General features: G+C 42.7%; 1 pseudogene; it reads left to right on the forward strand.

Moving 5' to 3' along the window:
* The first annotated feature begins 1,588 nt into the window (after nucleotides 1-1,588).
* Nucleotides 1,589-2,628, forward strand: LOC128928670 (ATP-dependent DNA helicase DDX11-like; annotated as a pseudogene).
* Nucleotides 2,629-22,620: the final 19,992 nt, after the last annotated feature.

Below are 22,620 nucleotides of genomic sequence, written 5' to 3' on the forward strand. Positions count from 1 at the left end.
AAATAGAGGAAGATTGAAAGAAAAGGAAGGGCAAAGAGAAACTATGCAAACACTAATCAAAAGAAAGCTAGCATGAACAGATTAGCAGACAAAACAGATCTCCAGGCAGAAAGCATTATTAAGGACAACATTTCATACCAATAAAAGATTCAATTCACCAGAAAGATATACTAATTCTTAATTTATATGAGTCTAATAACATAACCTCAAAATATAAACATCATAACATTGATAGAACAGAAAAGAGAAAGATTCAAAATAGAAGATGTTAACACCTGTCTCAGAACTAATGGAACAAAAATAAATCAGTAGAGATACTTATTTGAGAACTATCATTAGCAAAATGGATACAATAGACTTACATAGAACACTGTATCCAACAATCACAACATACGTATTGTCTTCAATCACAGATAAGCCTGTCCACTAGGTAATCAAGCTAGGAACAAATAACAAAAACATACTTTTTAAAATCCTCATCACCCTTTTGGAAAGAAAGACTGCTTTCATTAGACACAGAACCTTTCAGTACTTGGATCTTGGACTTCTCAACTTCCCAGAATTTTCCTATACTACTAGTGGCAGTGTAAAATAAGATAGCCACTTAGAAAATAATTTGGTATTACCTAGTAGGATTTAAATATGTGCATCCTCTATGACCCATTCCTAGGAATACACCTAGAAGACATTCATGCTCACCTGCATCAACAGAAATGTATGTGACTGTTCTCACCAGCGTTATTCATGGTAGCCCCAAACTGGAAGCAAACCAAATGTCCAATATCATTGTAATAAATAACTCGATTGTGATACATACTACTCATACAATGGAATACTATACCGCAACGAAAATGAAGAAACTACAATCTCCTGAAACAATGTGGATACATCTAACAGATATAAAATAAGTGAAACATGTCACAAACAGATAGTATCTACTTCATTATTGTCATTTACAGGACATTCAAAAACAGACGAGTAAACAATATTTTGTTCAGAAATGGAAATTTAGTAAAACCAAAGCAACGAAGTAATTTTTAAAAAAGATTAAGCAACTTGGGCTGAAATAGTGACTAGGGAACATCACAATGGTGGGTTCTGGAGTGCTGACAATGTCCTTTCTTTTTTATCTAGATGAGGATGACAGACATATCATCTGTAAGAAGTCATGCACTTTTCTGTCTGTTTAGCAACCAAAAAAGATTGAAGTTAAAAGAACTCAGAGATAAATACAGCATTTTACGTAAAAAACACATAGCTGTATTTAAAAGAAATTGATCCCCCAAAATATAGAGATTGATTTAAACAACCCACTAGATAGGTTTCACAGTAGACACACAGCTGAAGAGTGAATTAGTGAACCGGAAGATAGAGTGACCCAATGTACCACATGGATAGATAGAAAGATGCATGAAATAAAGGAGGTGTCTAAAGAGATGGAGGATAGCATGAAAACCTCCAGCTTAAAACAATTAAAAAATATAGAGAGTAAATGGGCAAGAGGTAATGGTGTAAGTGATAACGGCTGAAAATTTTCCAGAATTAAGTAAGATATAAATCTGTTCCGGTCTCCCCCAGGTATGTGGTGATGGTGAGTATGCCCCTCCCCAACATCAGGTCTCCAGAGCTGCAGGAGAAGATGGCCTACTTGGATCAGACCCTCGTGGGTGCCCAGTGTTGCAGTGGGTGAGAGGAGAGTGGGTGGTAGGTGGGGGTGGCATCACCCCCAAGGCTTATACAGCCAGGCCTTCCCCACTGTGCTGGCATCTCCTGGCCCCTCCGGAGGCTTGCATGCCCCCCCTCCCTCTTGATCTTCCCTGTGATGTCACTTGGACTCCTGCTGCTGGCGCTGGCCACGAAGCCTCCTGGTCTGGCTCCAAAGCCTGGCAGGGTCTTTTCCCAGGGAGAGCTGCAGGCAGGAAACGGTCCTGATGGGTCATCCCCTTCACCCCCAGCCCAGAGCCCCAGGCCAGGTGCCCCCAGGAAAGGCTCTGGTGGAGCTTGTGATTGAAGGCCGTCAACCAGTCCATAGGTGAGCCTGGCTGCCTGGGACTGGGTAGACAGATGGGGGATTTAAAATGGGAGAATAGCAAAGCGGGGTTGCCTGCCTGTCTCTTACATGAATCTGAGGAAGGGGAGGGGGATGCCATGGGAATGTGCTGTGGGGGAGGCAGGTGTTACTCGGAGCCCCAGCCTCTGTTCCTATGCAGGCAGGGTCATCAGGCACCAGAGGGATTTTGCCAGCTTAGTGCTCCTGGACCAGAGATATGCCTGGCCCCCTGTCCTGGCCAAGCTGCTAGCCTGGATCTGAGCCAGCATGGAGGTCAAGGCCGCCTTGGCCCTGCCACTGATGCCATGCAGAAGGTCAGTCCTGCCTTTTCCTTTTCCAAGAGCCTCCCTGTGCCGAGATCCCATTTCTCACTGCCCTCTGTCTGCCCAGTTTCACCGGGAGAAGGCAGCCTCTTCCTGACGGACACACACCATTGCCTGGCGCTGTGCCCTTTCTTTGCCCTGCCCACTAGAGACAGTGTTTGTCATGGGCCTGGTCTGCAGGGATCCTGCTACAAAGGTGAAACCCAGGAGAAAGGGTGGAGTCGAGTGCTGCCAGGACCCAGGCACAGGCATTAGCTCCCACAGGAGAAAATGGGGAAATCCTGAAGAAACAGTGGGTCCTGGCTGTCCTTGGAGTGCTCCCTGGGCAGCTCCCTTCCTGTGTTGCTGAGAGCCATGTTTTCCACCTGGCCTCTGCAGGAGTCTGTGGCAGCTGTGGCATCCACTGTGGCACCTCCGTTCTGCTCACCTTCTTAGAGGCAAGATGGAGCAGGCCCCTCTGCCTCTGTCCTTTCTTGCCAAGGTTAGCTGCCCTGGATGGCTCACCCTCTGGTCTTGATTTAAAATGATCCCATGGCCACTGGGCTCCTGCCCAGGGGCTTGGCACCTGCCCCACCTTCTTCCTGGGTCACTCCTTCTGTAGCCCTGATCCCTAACCTACCCCACAGCCCTGCCTGGATTTGTATCTCCCTGGGTTGGTGCCAGTTCCTCCAAGTCAGTAGCAACTCGCTCCCTCTCAATCATATGAGCAAACTCCAAGGCACCTTCTACCCCGACACCAGCCATGATGCCAAGGGCCACTGGGCTCACAGTATGACTCTTTCTAGAGACCCTGTGTCTATCACTGAGATCTTTTTTCCTGTGGGAGAATGTCCCTCTCATCTGCAGCAGCTGCCCTGTTGACTACACCTCTCTTCTCCCTCTGGCTCCAGAGAAAGGGGTCGTGGTCATCTGGGATCTTCTGCCCCCATTACCTAGGGACCAGCGGGGGCAGGAGGAAAGTCACTGATCCCAAGTGTTTGCATGCTGCACAGCTACCAGTCCTTATTTAAAAGTGCACTGTTGGTATCTGTTCAGTTCTTTATTGATTTGTGCTGCTGTTTTTTTCTGGAAGTCTCTTTAGGGAATTGAAGAGTGCACCGGGGCAGGGGCTGGATCCCCCGATGAGGCACAAGCAGACAAAAGCCCCATCCCAGCCTCATGGCCTCAAGCCAGCCTCCTGCTCTTGCAGGTGGTTCCCACACAGACCTGGGACAGTTCCATCCCCACCTCTTCCAGGGCAGCAGGGCTGAGGAGTCTGTCCTGGCTCTGTTCATGTTGAGGCAATAGCCCAAGTCTGGGTTTGGGGGAGGAAGCAATAGTGGAGCCCCCTAGGATTTCCAGTTGCCTCTTCTTCCTCTGCTTGTGCTTCTGGGGATTGGCAGAGATGCTCTGGAGTCTGACACAGGGGGAAAGCCTCCTCCTGGCTACTCACCAGCCCCAGAGATGAAAGGGCTGGAGGGAAAAGGCTGAGTGAGGGAGGTCATTGGGGAACTCTGGTTCCCCCAACCCCCGGAGACTTAAACACAGAAAGAAAAAGGAAGAGAGAATGAACAATGTCCTGGCCCACAGCAGGCATTGGCCCTGCCTCCTACCCTTGCATCTCAGGACCAGCTTGTTGAAGAGATCCCACATCAGCTCCCTGCCTTGGCTTATGGCTCTCACTGCAATAGGAAAGCCGTGGAGGGAGGTGCCGGGTTCAGTCACAATCGACCCCCAGCTCCCTGTTCCTGCCCCCTGTAGTTTTGTTATTAGACCCTTTTCCCCCTTGGTTTAGCTAGGAATGAGGACTCTAGGGCCACAGTTGTCCAGGCTCTCTCTACCCTAGAGGTAGGGATTCCAGGCCTCCACACTTTTAAAACCACTAGTTTATGAGTCAAGTAGAAAGAGAAATAAAAGCTATTAAAAAAAAATCAAGGATTTTGACCATTTAACAACTCCACAGAAAATCTGCCTGGGGTCCAGAAATGAGACTGAGGTGGCCTCAGAGAGCTGCTCCCACCTGAAGGAGATGATTCTGCCGTCATCCTGTCCATTGCCTTGGACTGCAGTGACCATGGCCTGGGGTGGTGATGAGGGTGCACTGATCAGCTCTGCAGCAGCTGGGGGAGATGAGGGGTGCTGTTAGCACTCCATCTTCTAGGTCTGAAACGGAAGTGGAAGAAAGCATGGGGTGCTTAGGGAAGGAGATGTCTGAGCAGGGAGCCCAGCTCCCATCCTAGTGCCCAGCTCCATTGGGTTGAGAGGCTTGAGCCTGGTGCCAGGGGAAGAGTGGATGGTGCAGGGTCCAGACAGGCATAGGTTCCTGAGGTTGTCTGCCAGGCAGGTTGGGCAGGTAGGATGGCACATCCACCTTGGGCACTTGGCCCAGGTCTGTCACATAGAAGTAGTTCTCTGAGACCTGCAAGATTAGGTGGGGATGTGTGAGAGGTGACAGAGACCTGCAGGAGTAGCCAGCGAGCCTTGTGTGCAGCCTGTACAACTGTGGTGGCATAAGGGGTTCAACAGAGCCTTTCCTGGAGAAGAGTCTGGCAAGGACGCCGGCCACTGCACCTGCCCCCACACCTGTGCCTTCCTCCACCTGCTGCTCCAGCCGCCCTCTCTTATTGATGGACAAGACGGCACCAAACAGTTTCTCCTCTGTCTCTGCCCCCAGCATCACGTGGGTCTTTGTTACAGCACCAGCCAGTCGGTCCAGACAGACAGACTTCTTGTATTGGGGCAATGAGGAGGTCAGGGAAGCTGGCACCTGCTGTCCCAGGACCATGTTCCTGAGCTGCCTCTCCCATATCATCAAACATACAGTGTGCACTGAGGGTCCCAGGCCACCAAGCCAGGCCACCCCAGTCACCTCCTGGCTCCCACCTCTGTGCTGCACCTGAGTGTGATTCCCTGGGTCCCCATTAAGCCAGGCTGGGTCTCCCATCCATGCTCTGTGACCCCATTTTCTGGCCATACAGAATCTCTGTGGTGTTGAAGAGCCTCACAGAGACCTGGGGAGACCCCTGAGCCCTCCTCCATGTCATCCTCAGGCTCCAGCTTGGTGCTCACACATACAGGAAAGGACTTCAGCTTCTAGGAGGGCCAGGTAGCTGAGGGATGGTGTCAGGCCGGCAGCTGACCTAGAGGATTCTGGGGAGGAGGGAGTAGGGAGCACCCACTCCTGACCCAGTTTCACTGCTTCTTCCCTTGCCTCTGTCATGACCCCAGAGAAGCAGATTCTGAACCTGGGCTCTTGCCTTCACCTTTATCCTCTCCACTCTGGGATAATTAAGAATAATTTGCTAATTATGCAGGCAGCTGATCCAGTGCTGTGTAACCTTGGGGATCACCAGATGCCAACCAGTAGAGAGAATGTGGGAGAAGGAAGGATGGAAAAAGAGGACAAGGGGAAAGGGGAAAGGAGGAAGAGGAGAAGAAAGTGAGAGATGGGGGAAGGAAGAAGAAAGAAATGAAAGGACCAAGAGCTTTACAGAGAAAATCACCCATTTTCCAGGGGAAAGTGCTGGGCAGTGGTGCTGCCTCTCAGCTGAAGAGATTGGGCAGGAACTGACGGGCAGATGACAGCATCCAAGCTTCCACACACAGAGTCCGTCCCCTCTTTTTCCCTGTGCCATCCCAACCCCCCTCCTGCCTTGTCCTCTATGTTGCAGGAAGCAGGTGAAATGTGTGGTTTGATATTTTGGGTCAGATAGAGGGGCAGGAAGAAGGGGCAGGAAGGGGCTGGGGGGTGCAGCTGGAGAGCCTCGGAGGTGCTTGTCATTCCCTTAGTCTCTGCATGCTCCCCACTGCAGCATAGCAGGAGGAGGGAACAGAGCCTGGAATACCTCAGTTTCCTCATCCATAAAATGAAGATAACAGCAGTGTGTGCTCATAAAATGTGGCCAGGATTAAATGAGTTAATGCACTCAGATCGGTGGTGGTGCATGGTTATGGTACATGCATATTAGTGATTGCAAAATATTATAAATAGGCCTTATCACAACCATAATTAAATAACTGATCATGCATTGGTTCTTTAGATCTGTCTCTCCTTCTGTGCACTCCAGCTGGATAGGGACACTGGCTTATTCTGCACTGGATCTGTAGGGATTTGTTCAGTCCCTTGCACACAGGCACTGTTGGGTAAAAATGTATACCTGCAGGAAAAAGTGAAGGATTAGGTCCCTGTCTGTGAGGAAGAGCATGAGTTGAGAGAACAGAGCCACCACGGGAAACCAGGAGGCGAGGTGGGGCTGAAGGGGGTGAGCTCTCAGGCTCTCAGGAGCAAAACCTTCCAAGCTGGGCTCTCACCTTGGGCCCCTCCCACCCAGGGAAGCTAACTGGGTCCTCCAGGACCAGGAATCCCCAAAGGGGCTGCTCCCAGAGGGTGTGTTACAGGGACTGGATAGAGGACAGGGGGCGGCCCTCTGATCAGGTGGGGTTGGGTGGCAGCACCAACCTGCTGAAGTTGTCTCCAGAGACCTTCTGCAGCCACTCTCGGGCATCTGCCACCTGCTGGATGGACTCTTCTTACCTACTGAAACATTACATATTTCTACAGAGGGCCTCCTAAGACTTTTAGTGCTTCTTTGCTACCATATTATTTGTCTGCCATTTTTATTGCAAAAGTTCTTAACACATATGTATATAATTATTTCCCCATCCCCTCACCTCCTATTTTTTTCTTACACACATTAAAGGTGCTTTTTTTCTTTCCACTCCAAGTCTGTCAAGGTCATCTAGTGCCTCCATGCCACCAATTTTAGGAACCAATTCTCAGTCCTGCATCTCCTGTGACCCCTCAGCAGTTTAACACCATTGATCCTACCCTTGTTTTGGGAACAGTCTATCAATATTTCCAGGAACCTCCCACTCTCTCCTGGGGTTTTTCCTACCTCTGCCTCTTCCCTCCTTCAACTACAAAGTTCTTCCTCTTCAACTCTATTTGGTCCTGGTAAATAATTCATAGAATTAATTAAGCAAACTAGGATTTATTCTTGCCTCTTCTCTTTTCCTATTACATCACATTACATCTAGTCAAATTAGCTATGTGATCATGGTGAAGTTCAAGCTTCAGAATCATTTCCTACTGCAGCCGGTTTCATCACTTCCACCTCTATCAGCCCATCCCAGCAAGCCTCATCTGCAGCTTACGCCAAATAGCACTTCTGTTTATTTCCCAAAAGTCAATTCCCCACAGTAACTATTTAAAAATTATATCACTTTTCTATGTTTTCCAGTTGATTGCCACCACTTTTACTCTCTAAGATCAAGACGCTAATTTTTTTGCTATGCTAAGTTCCTATGTATCGAGCTGTGATTATCTCTGGAATTGGGGGCTGCTCTATACCTAATTCATTCTGCTATGGCCACACTGGTGATCCTTTTCTTTCTATGGTGGGGATAGGGTAGCAGTACGCCTAGATTTTCTGTCAATGTTTGAAAAATTTTATTTGCACAAATATATGTATTACAAGTTTGGTGTTGTAACATAGATTACATAGTGCTTAAGACACGACATTAGGGTATTCATTATTCAAATAAAAAGCACTGTATTTATTCATTAATGTCCCACTATTCAACTCCTCTGCCTCCCACACATCCGAGTCATCATTGTCTATCATCTCACTCTATTCATCCATGCAAACACATTCTTTAGCAACCACTTGTGAGTGAGAACCTGTTATATTTGATTTTCTTATCTAGCCTATTTTTCTTAAGAAAATGATCCCTAGTTCCATCCATATAACCACAAAATAAGTGATTTCACTCTCTCTTTATGACTGAGTAGTATGGCATTGCATATATGTAATTACATTTTTAATTCAGTCATTCATGGATGGAGACTTTGGATATTCAATGTCTTTGTTACTGTGAATGTTGCTACAATAAACATACAGATCAAGGTATGTATTTGATACACTGACTACTTGTCCTCTGGGAAGATAACCCAGTAGTAGGACTGCTCCATGGAAATGCAGTTCTAGTTTTAGTTCTTTGAGGAACCATACTGCTTTCCATAGAAGCTGTACTAATTCACATTCCCACCAAGGGCGTGTAAGAGTTCTTCTTTCTCCATATCCTTGCCAACAGCTCTTTATTTTTCACCCTTTTAGTCATAGTCATTGTGACTGAGGTAAGATGATATCTCATTGTGGTTTTGTTTTATATATATATATACTTTAAGTTTTGGGATACATGTGCAGAACGTGCAGGTTTGTTATATAGATATACATGTGCCATGGTGGTTTGCTGCACTCATCAATCAACCTGTCATCTAGGTTTTAAGCCCCACATTCATTAGATATTTTTCCTAATGCTATCCTTCCACTTGCCCCCAGTCACCAAAAGGCCTGGGTGTGTGATGTTCCCCTCCCTGTGTGTATGTGTTCTCATTGTTCAACTCCCACTTACGAGTGAGAACACGTGGTGTTTGGTTTTCTGTTCTTGTGTTAATTTGCTGAGAATGATGGTTTCCAGCTTCATCCACGTCCCTGCAAAGGACATGAACTCATTCTTTTTTGTGACTAGAAAGTATTCCACAGTGTGTATGTGCCACATTTTCTTTATCCAGTTTAACATTGATGGGCATTTGGGTTGGTTCCAAGTCTTTGCTATTATAAATAGTGCTGCAATCAACATTTGTGTGCATGTCTTTATAGTAGAATGATTTATAATCCTTTGGCTATATACCTAGAAATGGGATTGCTGGGTCAAAGTGTTTTTCTGGTTCTAGATCCTTGAGGAATTGCCACATTGCCACACTGTCTTCCACAATGGCTGAACTAATTTTCACTCTTGCCAGTAGTGTAAAAGCATTTCTATTTCTCCACAACCTCTCCAGTATCTGCTGTTTCCTAATCTTTTTTTTTTTTTTTCTTGCTCTGTTGCCCAGGCTGGAGTGCCATGGGCTGATCTTGGCTCATTGCAACCCCCACCTCCCAGGTTCCAGGGATTCCTGTGCCTCAGCCTCCCGACTAGCTGGGACTACAGGCACCTGCCACTGTGCCCAGCTAATTTTTGTATTTTTAAATTTTATTTTAGATGGATTTTCACTCTTTGTTGCCCATGCTGCACTGCAACGGTGTGATCTCGGCTCACTGCAACCTCTGCCTCCTGGGTTTGAGTGATTCTCCGACCTCAGCCTCCTGAGTAGCTGGGATTACAGGCATGTGCTACCAGCCTGGCTAGTTTTGTATTTTTAGTAGAGATGGGGTTTCACCTTGTTGACAGGCTGGTCTCAAACTCCTGACCTCATGAGATTTGCCCGTCTCAGTTTCCCAAAGTGCTTGAATTACAGATGTGAGCCACTGTTCCTGGCCTGTTTCCTGATATTTTAATGATCGCCATTCTAACCAGCATGAGATGGTATCTCATTGTAGTTTTGATTTGTATTTCTCTAATTATCAGGGATGAGGAGCTTTTTTTTTTTTATATGTTTATTGGCTACAGAAATGCCTTCTTTTCAGCTGTGTCTGTCCATATCCTTCACCCATTTTTTGATGGGATTTTTTAAATATAGATTTTCTTAAGTTCCATGTAGATTCTGGATATTAGCCTTTGTCAGATGGATAGATTGCAAAAATTTTCTCCCATTCTGTAGGTTGCCTGTTCAATCTAATGAGAATTTCTTTTGTTCTGCAGAAGCTCTTTAGTTTAATTAGATCCCATTTGTCAATTTTGAATTTTGTTTTGTTTTGTTTTGTTTTGTTTTAGAGAAGGAAAGAAAAAAAGAAAAAAAATAAGTAAAGGAGAGGAAGAAAGAGGAAGAGAAAGAGGGAGAGTAAACAGAAATATTGCTTTATTCTGAAAAAATTGGGTATTAATAATGGCCAATCAATGTTTCATTTAAACTTATAGGTAGGTGTGATGTGGTATTGACAAGAATGTATATTTTGTGTATTTGAAGTGGAGAGCTCTATAAATATTTATTAAGTTTACTTGTTCCGAATCTGAGTTTGAGTCCTTGATATCCTTATTAATTTTCTGTCTCATTGAATCTAAGTCTCCTATCTGGGTGTTAGGATCGTTAGCTCTTGTTGTTGCATTGATCCTTTTACCACTGTATCTTTGTTGCTTTAAAATCTATTTTATCCGATATGAGAATTGCAACTCCTGCTTTTTATTTATTTATTATTTATTTTTGCTCTCCATTTGGTTGGTAAATCTTTCTCCATCCCTTTGTTTTGAGTCTTTGTGTATCCTTGCATGTGAAACAGGTCTGGATGCAACATGCCATTGGGTTTTGGCTGTGTCTTTTGATTGGGGGATTTAGTCGATTTAAATTTAGGGTTACTGCCATTTGATGTTGAATGGCTGTTTTATCCATTCGTTGGTGTAAATTCTTCTTTATGTTGATGCTCTTTACTTTTTGGTATATTTTTAGAAAGGCTAATACTGGTTGTTTCTTTCTGTGTGTAATGCTTCTTTCAGAAGCTCTTGTAAAGCAGGCCTGGCAGTAATAAAATCTCTGAGTTCTTGCTTGTTCATAAAAGATTTTATTTTTCCTTCAGTTGTGAAGCTTAGTTTGGCTGGATATGAAATTCTGGGCTGAAGGTTCTGTTCTTTGAGGATGTTGAATATTGGCCCCCACTCTCTTCTGGCTTGTAGAGTTTCTGCTGAGAGATCTGCTGTAAGTCTGATAGGCTTGCCTTTGTGGGTAACCTGACCTTTCTCTCTGGCTGCCCTTAGTATTGAAGAACATAGCATTTATAACATTTTGAAGGTGTACCTCGATGTCAAAGGTAACTACTATTTCTCTTTCTTGCCGTTTTATTGTTTCATATTTCCTCTCTCAGATTTGGAACCATCTGGAAATGAAAATCTATCACATACATAGCAAGAATTATGATATTGTACAGGAGATCAGGAATGATTTATATATAAGCCAATATTATTAAAATATTAGTGTGGGGCCAGGCATGGTGGCTCACACCTGTAATCTCAGCACTTTGGGTGGCTGAGGCAGGCAGATCACTTGGGGTCAGTAGTTCGAGACCAGCCTGTCCAGCCAAGATGGTGAAACCCTGTCTCTACTAAAAACACAAAAATTAGCCAGGCGTGGTGGCATGTGCCTGTAATCCCATCTATATGGGAGACTGACACAGAAGGAAGAATCACTTGAACCTGAAAGTCTGCGGTCTCAGGGAGCCATAATCATGCCATTGCACCCCAGCCTGGGGAGCACGAGTGAACCTTCATACCAAAAAAAAAAAAAAAATTAGGATGAGAAATTTGGAAAAATATGGAAGAAATCAAATGGATTTCTAGTTCAACTAAATCAGAATTATTCAGTGTCTTTTTTTGGCAGAAAACATATATTTCATGTTCACAATCAGGGCCACGGTTCCAGCTCTGAAGTGTAGGTGTCTTCTAAGCAAATTGAAGAACACAGGCATATAAGTGCATTAAATTAATAATCCTTTCTCAGGGCGGATCCAAGATAGCTGAATAGGAATAGCTCTGGAGTGCAGTTCCCAGCCAGAACAACACAGAAGGTAAGTGCCCACTGCATTTCCAAACAAATTTTCCCTGCCCACAGACCAGGAGATTCCCGGGCCAAAAAGTACCATGAGTTTTCACTGTGGCCATTTCAGCCGGTGCTGGGTTGGCACACAGAAACTCACACAAATGTGGGCAGCCATTTCAACTGGTGTCTGCAATGCCTGGGAGACAGAGCTGCCCATTCAACTGAAAGGGAGGGGCAGAGACAGGGAGCCAGGCAATCTGGCTCAGTGTGTACCACCCCCACAAAATAAGCCATCTGAAATGCTCTGGATTGAGAGTTTTGCAGCAAGCACAGCTGGACCCAGGATGGTCCAGCTCAGTGGGGAGAAGTGCAACCACCACTACAGAGGCAATCTGCCACTTCCGAGGCAGTTCACACAGCAGCTGGACAGAGTCTGTGGCAGCTCAGCAACGCCTCTGCTGGCAGACTGTGACTAGACTACTCTGTGTGGGACAGGGCATCTATGAGAAAAGCCAGCAGCATTACAGGAACTTATACATAAAGCCAACCTTCCTAGGACAGGGCACCTGGGAAAAGAGGCGATTATGAGTTCCACTGCAGCAGACTTAAAAGTACCTGCCCAGCATCTCTGCCTGTTCACTCTGGTGATAGTTTCTTTTGCTGAGCAGAAGCTCTTTCATTTAATTGGATCCCATAGCTTTTGTTGCAGTTGATTTCGGTGTTCTAGTCATGAAGTCTTTGCCCATGCCTATGTCCTGAAAGGTATTGCCTAGGTTTTCTTCTAGGTCTTTTATAGTTTTAGGTTTTGCATTTAAGTCATTAATCCATCTTGAGTTAATATTTGTATGAGGTGTAAGGAAGGGATTAAGCTTCTGTTTTCTGCATATGGCTAGCCAGTTTTCCCAGTGACATTTATTAAACAGAGAATCTTTTCCTATTGTTGTTTTTGTCAGGTTTGTCGAAGATCAGATGGTTATAAATGTGTGGTGTTATTTCTGAGGCCTCTGTTCTGTCCCATTGGTCTACATATCTTTTCTTAGTACCAGTACCATGCTGTTTTGGTACCATAGCCTTGCAGTATACTTTGTAGTCAAGTATCATGATGTCTACGGCTTTGTTCTTTTTGGTTAGAATTGCCTTGGCTAGGCACATAATCATCAGATTCAACAAGGTTGAAATAAAGGAGAAAATACTAAGGGCAGCCAGAGAGAAAGGTCGAGTTACCCACAAAGGGAAGCCCAACAGACTCACAGCAGATCTCTCAGCAGAAACACTACAAGCCAGAAGAGAGTGGGGGCCAATATTCAACATTCTTAAAGAAAAGAACTTTCAACCCAGAATTTCATATCCAGCCAAACTGAGCTTCAGAAGTGAAGGAAAAATAAAATCCTTTGTGAACAAGCAAGTACTCAGAGATTTTGTCACCACCAGGCCTGCTTTACAAGAGCTCCTAAAAGAGGCACTACACGTAGAAAGGAACAACCAGTACCAGCCATTCCAAAATTACACTAAAAGCTAAAGAGCATCAACATAATGAAGAATCCACAAAAACTAACAGGCAAAACAGCCATTTAGCATCAAAATGGCAGTATCAAATTCACATATAACAATATTAACCCTAAATGTAAATGGACTAAATGCACCAATCAAAAGACACAGACTGGCAAATTGGATAAAAATCCAAAACCCATCAGTGTGCTGTATCCAGGAAACCCATCTCACATGCAAGGATACACAAAGGCTCAAAATAAAGGGATGGAGGAAGATTTACCAAGCAAATGGAGAGCAAAAAAAAAGCAGGAGTTGCAATTCTCATCTCTGATAAAATAGACTTTAAAGCAACAAAGATCAAAAGAGACAAAGAAGGCCATTACATAATGGTAAAAGGATCGATAAAACAAGAAGAGCTAATGATCCTAAACATATATGGACCCAATGCAGGAGCACCCAGACACATAAGGCAAGTTCTTAATGACTTACAAAGAGACTTAGACTCCCACACAATAATAGTGGGAGACTTTAACACTCCACTGTCAATATTAGACAGATCAACCAGACAGAAAATCAACAAGGATATCCAGGGCTTGAACTTAGACCTGGAGCAAGCAAACCTGATAGACATTTACAGAACTCTCCACCCCAAATCCACAGAATATACATTCTTCTCAGCACCACATCACACCTACTCAAAAATTGACCACATAATTGGAAGTAAAGCACTGCTCAACAAATGCAAAACAACTGAAATCATAACAAACAGCCTCTCAGACCATAGTGCAATCAAGTTAGAACTCAGAATACAGAAACCAACCCAGAACCGCACAGCTTCATGGAAACTGAACAACTGGCTCTTGAATGTTGACTGGGTAAACAATGAAATGAAGTCAGAAATAAAGAAGTTCTTTGAAACCAATGAGAACGAAGACACAACATGCCAGAACCTCTGGGACACATTTAAAGCAGTCTCTAGAGGAAAGTATATAGCAATAAGTGCCCATATGAGGAGAATGGAGAGATCCAAAATTGACACCCTATCATCAAAATTGAAAGAGCTAGAGGAGCAAGATAAAAAAAACTCAAAACCCAGCAGAAGACAAGAAATAACTAAGATCAGAGCTGAACTGAAGGAGATTGAGACACGAAAAACCCTTCAAAAAATCAATAAATCCAAGAGCTGGTTTTTTGAAAAGATCAACAAAATAGACAGACCACTAGCCAGATTGATTAAAAATAAAAGAGAGAACAACCAAATAAATGCAATAAAAAATGATAAAAGGGAAATCACCACAGATTCCACAGAAATTCAAACCATCATCAGAGAATATTACAAACAACTCTATGCACATAAACTAGTAAACCTGAAAGAAATGGATAAATTCCTGGACTCCTGTGTCCTCCCAAGCCTAAACCAGGAGGAAGCTGAAACTATGAATAGACCAATAACAAGGTCAGAAGTCGAGGCAGCAATTAAGAGCCTACCTCACAAAAAAAGCCCAGGTCCAGACGGGTTCACAGCCGAATTCTACCAGACACACAAAGAGGAGCTGGTACCATTCCTTCTAAAACTATTTCAAACAATCCAAAAAGAGGGAATCCTTCCCAAATCATTTTAGGAGACCAACATCATTCTGATACCAAAACCCGGCAGAGACCCAACAAGAAAAGAAAACTTCAGGCCAATATCCATGATGAACATAGATGCAAAAATCTTCAATAAAATATTGGCAAGCCGATTGCAACAGCAAATCAAAAAACTTATCCATCATGATCAAGTAGGATTCATCCCAGGGATGCAAGGCTGGTTCAACATACGCAAGTCTATAAACGTAATTCACCACATAAACAGAACCAAAAACAAAAACCACATGATTATCTCAATAGACGCAGAGAAGGCATTTTACAAAATTCAACAGCCCTTTATGCTAAAAACCCTCAATAAACTCGGTATCGATGGAACGTATCTCAAAGTAATAAAAGCTATTTATGACAAACCAACAGCCAATATCATACTGAATGGGCAAAAACTGGAAGCATTCCCTTTGAAATCTGGCACTAGACAAGGATGCCCTCTCTCACCACTCCTATTCAATATAGTTCTGGAAATTCTAGCCAGAGCAATCAGGCAAGAAAAAGAAATAAAGGGTATTCAAATAGGAAAGGTGGAAGCCAAATTGTCTCTATTTGCAGACGACATGATAGTATACCTAGAAGACCCTATCTCCTCAGCCCAAAAACTCCTGAAACTAATAAGCAACTTCAGCAAAGTCTCAGGATATAAAATCAATGTGCAAAAATCACAAGCATTCGTCTACACCAAGAACAGACTTAAAGAAAGCCAAATCAAGAACGAACTGCCATTCACAATTGCTACAAAGAAAATAAAATACGTAGGAATACAACTAACAAGGAACGTAAAGGACCTCTTCAAGGAGAACTACAAACCACTGCTCAACGAAATCAGAGAGGACACAAACAGATGGAGAAACATTCCATGTTCATGGTTAGGAAGAATTAATATCGTGAAAATGGCTATACTGCCCAAAGTAATTTACAGAATCAACGCTATCCCCATCAAGCTACCATCGACTTTCTTCACAGAACTGGAAAAAACCACCATGAACTTCATATGGAACCAAAAGAGAGCCCGCATAGCCAAGTCAATTCTAAGCAAAAAGAACACAGCGGGGGGCATCACACTACTGGATTTCAAACTATACTACAAAGCTACAGTAATCAAAACAGCATCGTACTGGTACCAAAACAGAGATATAGACCAATGGAACAAAACAGAGGCAGTGGAGGCAACACAACATATCTACAACTATACAATCTTTGATAAACCTGACAAAAACAAACAATGGGGAAAGGATTCCCTCTTTAACAAATGGTGTTGGGAAAGCTGGCTAGCCATGTGCAGAAAGCAGAAACTGGACCCCTTCCTGACACCTTACACTAAAATTAACTCCAGATGGATTAAAGACTTAAACATAAGACCTGGCACGATAAAAACCCTAGAAGGAAATCTAGGCAAAACTATCCAGGACATAGGAGTAGGCAAGGACTTTATGAACAAAACACCAAAAGCATTGGCAACAAAAGCCAAAATAGACAAATGGGACCTAATCAAACTCCACAGCTTCTGCACGGCAAAAGAAACAGTCACTAGAGTGGATTGGCAACCAACAGAATGGGAAAAAATTTTTGCAGTTTACCCATCTGACAAAGGGCTGATATCCAGAATTTACAAAGAACTCAAACGGATTTACAGGAAAAAAACAAACAAGCCCATTCAAAAGTGGGCAAAGGATATGAACAGACACTTTACAAAAGAAGACATACATGAGGCCAACAATCATATGAAAAAATGCTCATCGTCACTGGTCATCAGAGAGATGCAAATCAAAACCACACTGAGATACCATCTCACGCCAGTTAGAATGGCGATCATTAAAAAATCTGGAGACAACAGATGCTGGAGAGGATGTGGAGAAAAAGGATCACTTTTACACTGTTGGTGGGAGTGTAAATTAGTTCAACCATTGTGGAAGACAGTGTGGCGATTCCTCAAGGCCTTAGAAATAGAAATTCCATTTGACCCAGCAATCCCATTACTGGGTATATATCCAAAAGACTATAAATCGTTCTACTATAAGGACACATGTACACGAATGTTCATTGCAGCACTGTTTACAATAGCAAAGACCTGGAATCAACCCAAATGCCCATTGATAATAGACTGGATAGGAAAAATGTGGCACATATACACCATAAAATATTATGCAGCAATCAAAAATGATGAATTTGTGTCGTTTGTAGGGACATGGATGAATCTGGAAAACGTCATCCTCAGCAAACTGACACAAGAACAGAAAATGAAACACCGCATATTCTCACTCATAGGCGGGTGATGAAAAATGAGAACACATGGACACAGAAAGGGGAGTACTAAACACTGGGGTCTATTGGGGGAAAAAGGGGAGGGCCAGTGGGAGGGGGAGGTGGGGAGGGATAGCCTGGGGAGAAATGCCAAATGTGGGTGAAGGGGAGAAGGAAAGAAAAGCACATTGCCATGTGTGTTCCTACGCAACTGTCTTGCATGCTCTGCTCATGTACCCCAAAACCTAAAATCCAATAAAAAATTAAAAAAAAAAAGAATTAAAAAACAAATGCAGTAACATTGCTGTATAAAATATCAATGTGAAAAAATTAGTAGCATTTCTATATAACAACAATGAACTAGCAGGAAAGGAAAATCAACTATGAAATTCCCTTTACAAAGCTACAAAAGAATTAATTTCTCAATAATAAATTTAACCAAGCAGATTAATACTTACCGGCTATATGACTGAAAATGTCATTCAATCATACTGAGCTTTTGTTTGTTTATCTGAGGAGTAAACATAATGCAAGGAATTATCAAAGGGCTATGGTAAGGACAAAATAGTTAATGATAGGAAACAGTTATTACTATTCTAGGTAAAGTGGGATGATCATTACCTCTTTAGCTATATACCCATATGTGTTTGGAAATCTACTGGATGAATCTGAAGCAATTCAACCCATGACTAAAACCTGGTCATTAAATGTTATCTGGGGTTAATTCAATACCCAATTATTTTACAAACTAATTTTAGATCTCTATCTCACAGCACGGGCTTCCTCACAACATATGAACCAGTTCCTGAGTGAACAAGTTATAATTGCACATCATCTTTATGATCTGGACTCAGAAGTTGCTAAGCATCACTTCTTATGTGCTGTATTGGTCACAGCAGTTACAAAGGTCCACTGATGTTCAAGGGGGAGGAATTCGATGTCACCAGTTGCAGGGAGCATAACAAGGTTTATCGTAGTCAGAAAGCATGAGGTGACGGATACTCCTTGGGCCATCTTTGGAAAGTGTGATCTGCCACACATTCCAAATTCCAAGATGTTATAAAGGTAAACCTGTGCCCCTAAATACCGACAACTGTGTGAACTCTATGGTAGAATTCATTATCAATATTCTTAAGCAGAAGAGAAGACCCTGTCCTGAGACAAAAGCTATGTGTTCACTTAAAAGAAAAGTGCGTCTGTCATTAATTATTTGAAAATAATCTGTCTTTTAAAGACATTGGCTTACTTCCTTCTTATATAACTTTATAACAATATGAGGAAGATGTGTGTTGCTTTGTATCACACATAAAATAGTTGTGATGTTATTTCTCTAAGTACTTTGAAAATGAGTAACTAAAAGTTTCACAACAGCACTTGACATCGCTAAAACAGTGGTAAGCTGAGACTACAGACACTCGACTTAAGGATAGTGAGCACTGCCTTCTTATGCAGCCCCAACCACTGACAAAGTAACACCAGCTCTAGAGCCAGGACATGGAAGATGATCTCATAGCTATGCATGAGAGCTATGCATAGCTCTAATAGCTATGCATATGATATAAAAACTAATTTTTTCATATACAACTCTCTGACTAATTTCCTTCTGTCTTTCTGAAATTTTCAGTTTCTTGTGATAAATGAATCAAAATGTAGGTCACTTCAAATGGTATTCACAATTTAGACAGTATCTTCCAAGACTCCACATAGTCACTAGATGTTTGATTTGAGTATTCCAGAAGGAGATAGTATGGGTAAGGAAATGGGAAAAAAATCAAACAAAATATTAGCTAAAAATTTGTCAAGTCTAGCAAGAGATTGGGACATCCAAATACATGACCTCAAGCATATCCAAATTGACACAACCCCAAAAGTCCTTCTCCAAGGCATATACAAGTCAAATGTCAACAGTCAAAAAAATAAATAAATAAAAGAAGCAAAGAGAACATTCTAAAAACAGTAGGATAAAACCATCAAGTCATACATTAGAGAAGCCTCAACAGATTAGCAGTGATTTTCCTGAGGTCGCAGGATACAAAATCAACTTGCGAAAATCACAAGTGTTCCTGTACACCAATAACAGACAGAGAGCCAAATCATGAGCAAACTCCCATTCACAATTGCTACAAAGACAATAAAATACCTAGGAATACAACTAACAATGGATGTAAAGGACCTCTTCAAGGAGAACTACAAACCACTGCTCAAGGAAATAAGAGAGGACACAAACATGGAGAAAAATTCCATGTTCATGGTTAGGAAGAATCAATATCATGAAAATGGCCATACTGCCCAAAGTAATTTATAGATTAAATACTATCCCCATCAAGCTACCATTGACCTTCTTCACAGAATGGGAAAAAACCACCTTAAACTTCAAATGGAACCAAAAAGAGCCTGCATGCCAAGACAATCCTAAGCAAAGAGAACAAAGCTGGAGGCATCACACTACCTGACTTCAAACTATACTACAAGGCTACAGTAATCAAAACTGCCTGGTAATGGTACCAAAACAGAGGTGTAGACCAAGGGAACAGAACAGAGGCCTTTGGAAGTAATGCCACACATCTATAACCATCTGATTTTTGACAAACCTGACAAAAACAAGCAATGGGGAAAGGATTCCCTGTTTAATAAATGATGTTGGGAAAACTGGCTAGCCATATGCAGAAAGCTGAAACTGGACCCCTTCCTTACACCTTAAACAAAAATTAGCACCAGATGGATTAAAGGTTTAAACATAAGACCTAACACCACAAAAACCCTAGAAAAAAAGTCTAGGCAATACCATTTAGGACGTAGGTACAGGCAAGGACTTCATGACCAAAGCACCAAAAGCAAAGGCAACAAAAGCCAAAATAGACAAATAGGATCTAATTAAACTTAAGAGCTTCTGCCCAGCAAAAGAAACAATCATTAGAGTGAACCAGCAACCAATAGAATGGGAACTTTCCCTGCTTGAGAAGCAGATGTGTCAGTCTCTGCAAGGTTTTCGGTATGGGTTATCTCATTAGTCTTCATCCTCTAAAGTAGTTGTTATGATTATGCTGATTTTAGATGAGGCAAATGAAGCTCTGAGAGTAGAATTAGTTTTTTAAGAACCCGGAGATAGCAAGAAAAAGTTATGTCTTTTTTAAATTTTTTATTGCATTTTAGGTTTTGGGGTACATGTGCAGAACGTGCAAAATAGTTGCATAGGTACACACATGGCAGTGTGTTTTGCTGCCTTCCTGCCCTTCACCCACATTTGGCATTTCTCCCCAGGCTATCCCTCCCCAGCTCCCCGCCGCCCCGCTGTCCCTCCTCATTCCCCCCAATAGACCCCAATGTGTAGTACTCCCTTCCCTGTGTCCATGTGTTCTCATTTTTCCTCACCCGCCTATGAGTGAGAATATGTGGTATTTCATTTTCTGTTCTTGTGTCAGTTTGCTGAGAATGATGTTCTCCAGTTTCATCCATGTCCTTACAAAGGACACGAACTCATCGTTTTTGATTGCTGCATAGTATTCCATGGTGTATATGTGCCACATTTTCCCAGTCCAGTCTATCATCGATGGGCATTTGGGTTGGTTCCAGGTGTTTGCTGTTGTAAACAGTGCTGCAATGAACATTCGTGTGCATGTGTCCTTATAGTAGAATGATTTATAGTCCTTTGGATATATACCCAGTAATGGGATTGCTGGGTCAAATGGAATTTCTATTTCTAAGGCCTTGAGGAATTGCCACACTGTCTTCTACAATGGTTGAACTAATTTACACTCCCACCAACAGTGTAAAACTGTTCCTATTTCTCCACATCCTCTCCAGCATCTGTTGTCTCCAGATATTTTAATGATCGCGATTCTAACTGGCGTGAGATGGTATCTCAGTGCGGTTTTGATTTGCATCTCTCTAATGACCAGTGCTGATGAGCATTTTTTCATATGTTTGTTGGCCTCATGTATGTCTTCTTTTGTAAAGTGTTTGTTCATATCCTTTGCCCATTTTTGAATGGGCTTGTTTGTTTTTTTCCTGTAAATCTGTTTGAGTTCTTTGTAAATTCTGGATATCAGCCCTTTGTCAGATGGGTAAACTGCAAAAATTTTTTCCTATTCTGTTGGTTGCCGATTCACTCTAGTGACTGTTTCTTTTGCCTTGCAGAAGCTGTGGAGTTTGATTAGGTCCCATTTGTTTATTTTGGCTTTTGTTGCCAATGAAAAAGTTATGTCTTAACTAAAATCTGAGAGTGTTCAAATTCTTTGCTCCTTAAAATCATGCTGCCTCCTTGATGAAATCCATTCAGGTTTCATTCAATAATGAAGAGGAACATAGTGGGGAGAGAAGTGATCACTGTTACAATAGGGTGCATGGGATAGAGCAGGTTCTGGTGATAAGCGTAGGACCATATTGATTCTCAGTTTCACAGAAATTATAAGGATTTCCTTTAGCTTTTGTATCTTTTTTGTTTTGTCGTGTTTTTTTGTCTTTAAGAGTATTGGAATAACAGTAAACAATATAAAAGTAATTTTAAAATTTCAATTTGTGCTATAGACATTAGGGAAGAGCAAAGCATGGTGGCTCACCCCATAATCCCAGCTGTTTCGAGGCTGAGGTAAGCAGATCACCTGAGGTCAGGAGTTGGAGACCAGCCTGGTCAACATGATGAAACCCTATTTCTACTAAAAGTACAAAAATTAGCCAGGCATCATGGTGGGCACCTGTATCCCAGATACTTGAAGTCTGCGCCAGGAGAATAGCATGAACCGAGGAGACACTGTCAGCTGAAATCATGCCACTGTGCTCTAGCCTGGGTGAGAGAGAGAGACTCCATCTTGGAAAAAAAATGGAGGTCAGGGAAGGAGAGAAATAGTAAAACATTTCTGATGGCAGCTGGCTAAATTAGGATTAAGAATGAGGGAAGCTCCCTGAAGCATCAAGGAGAAGGGGCCCTAGATGTTTCTATAATGTTTTCTTGGTCCCAAGACTCCACATGCACAAACACTGAGAAAGAGACCACAATCAGAAATTGCAAGCTGATTATTTTATTGGTATATTAAAGGTAGAGTTATGATGACCTTGTTCCAGTGTCATGGCATTTGAAGCAATTGAATTATTTGAATCACGGATATCTTCAGATTCACTTCCTGAAAGAAACAAACAAACAAGGAAGTTCATAGAGCAGACATGGGACGGCAGGAAATGTCTAACTCCTCACCGGAGTTACCGCCGTAGAGTACATGAGCCCACCCTCATTTTTTCTGTGTTCACCCTTTTGATGCCCTGGCACACAATGTGCTCTAAAGTGTTGCTTAGAAGATGATGAGAGAAGATCATTTTTCGATTGTTATGACTCCTTGCTGTTAAATTTGTTCGGGGATATATTTATACAGATGGTAACTGGAATATATCCTTAATAGGGGGAAGCTGAAACCACCCTCAGTGTCCAG

Source organism: Callithrix jacchus, chromosome 9 (genome assembly GCF_049354715.1).
Source record: "Callithrix jacchus isolate 240 chromosome 9, calJac240_pri, whole genome shotgun sequence".
Lineage (NCBI taxonomy): Eukaryota > Metazoa > Chordata > Mammalia > Primates > Cebidae > Callithrix > Callithrix jacchus.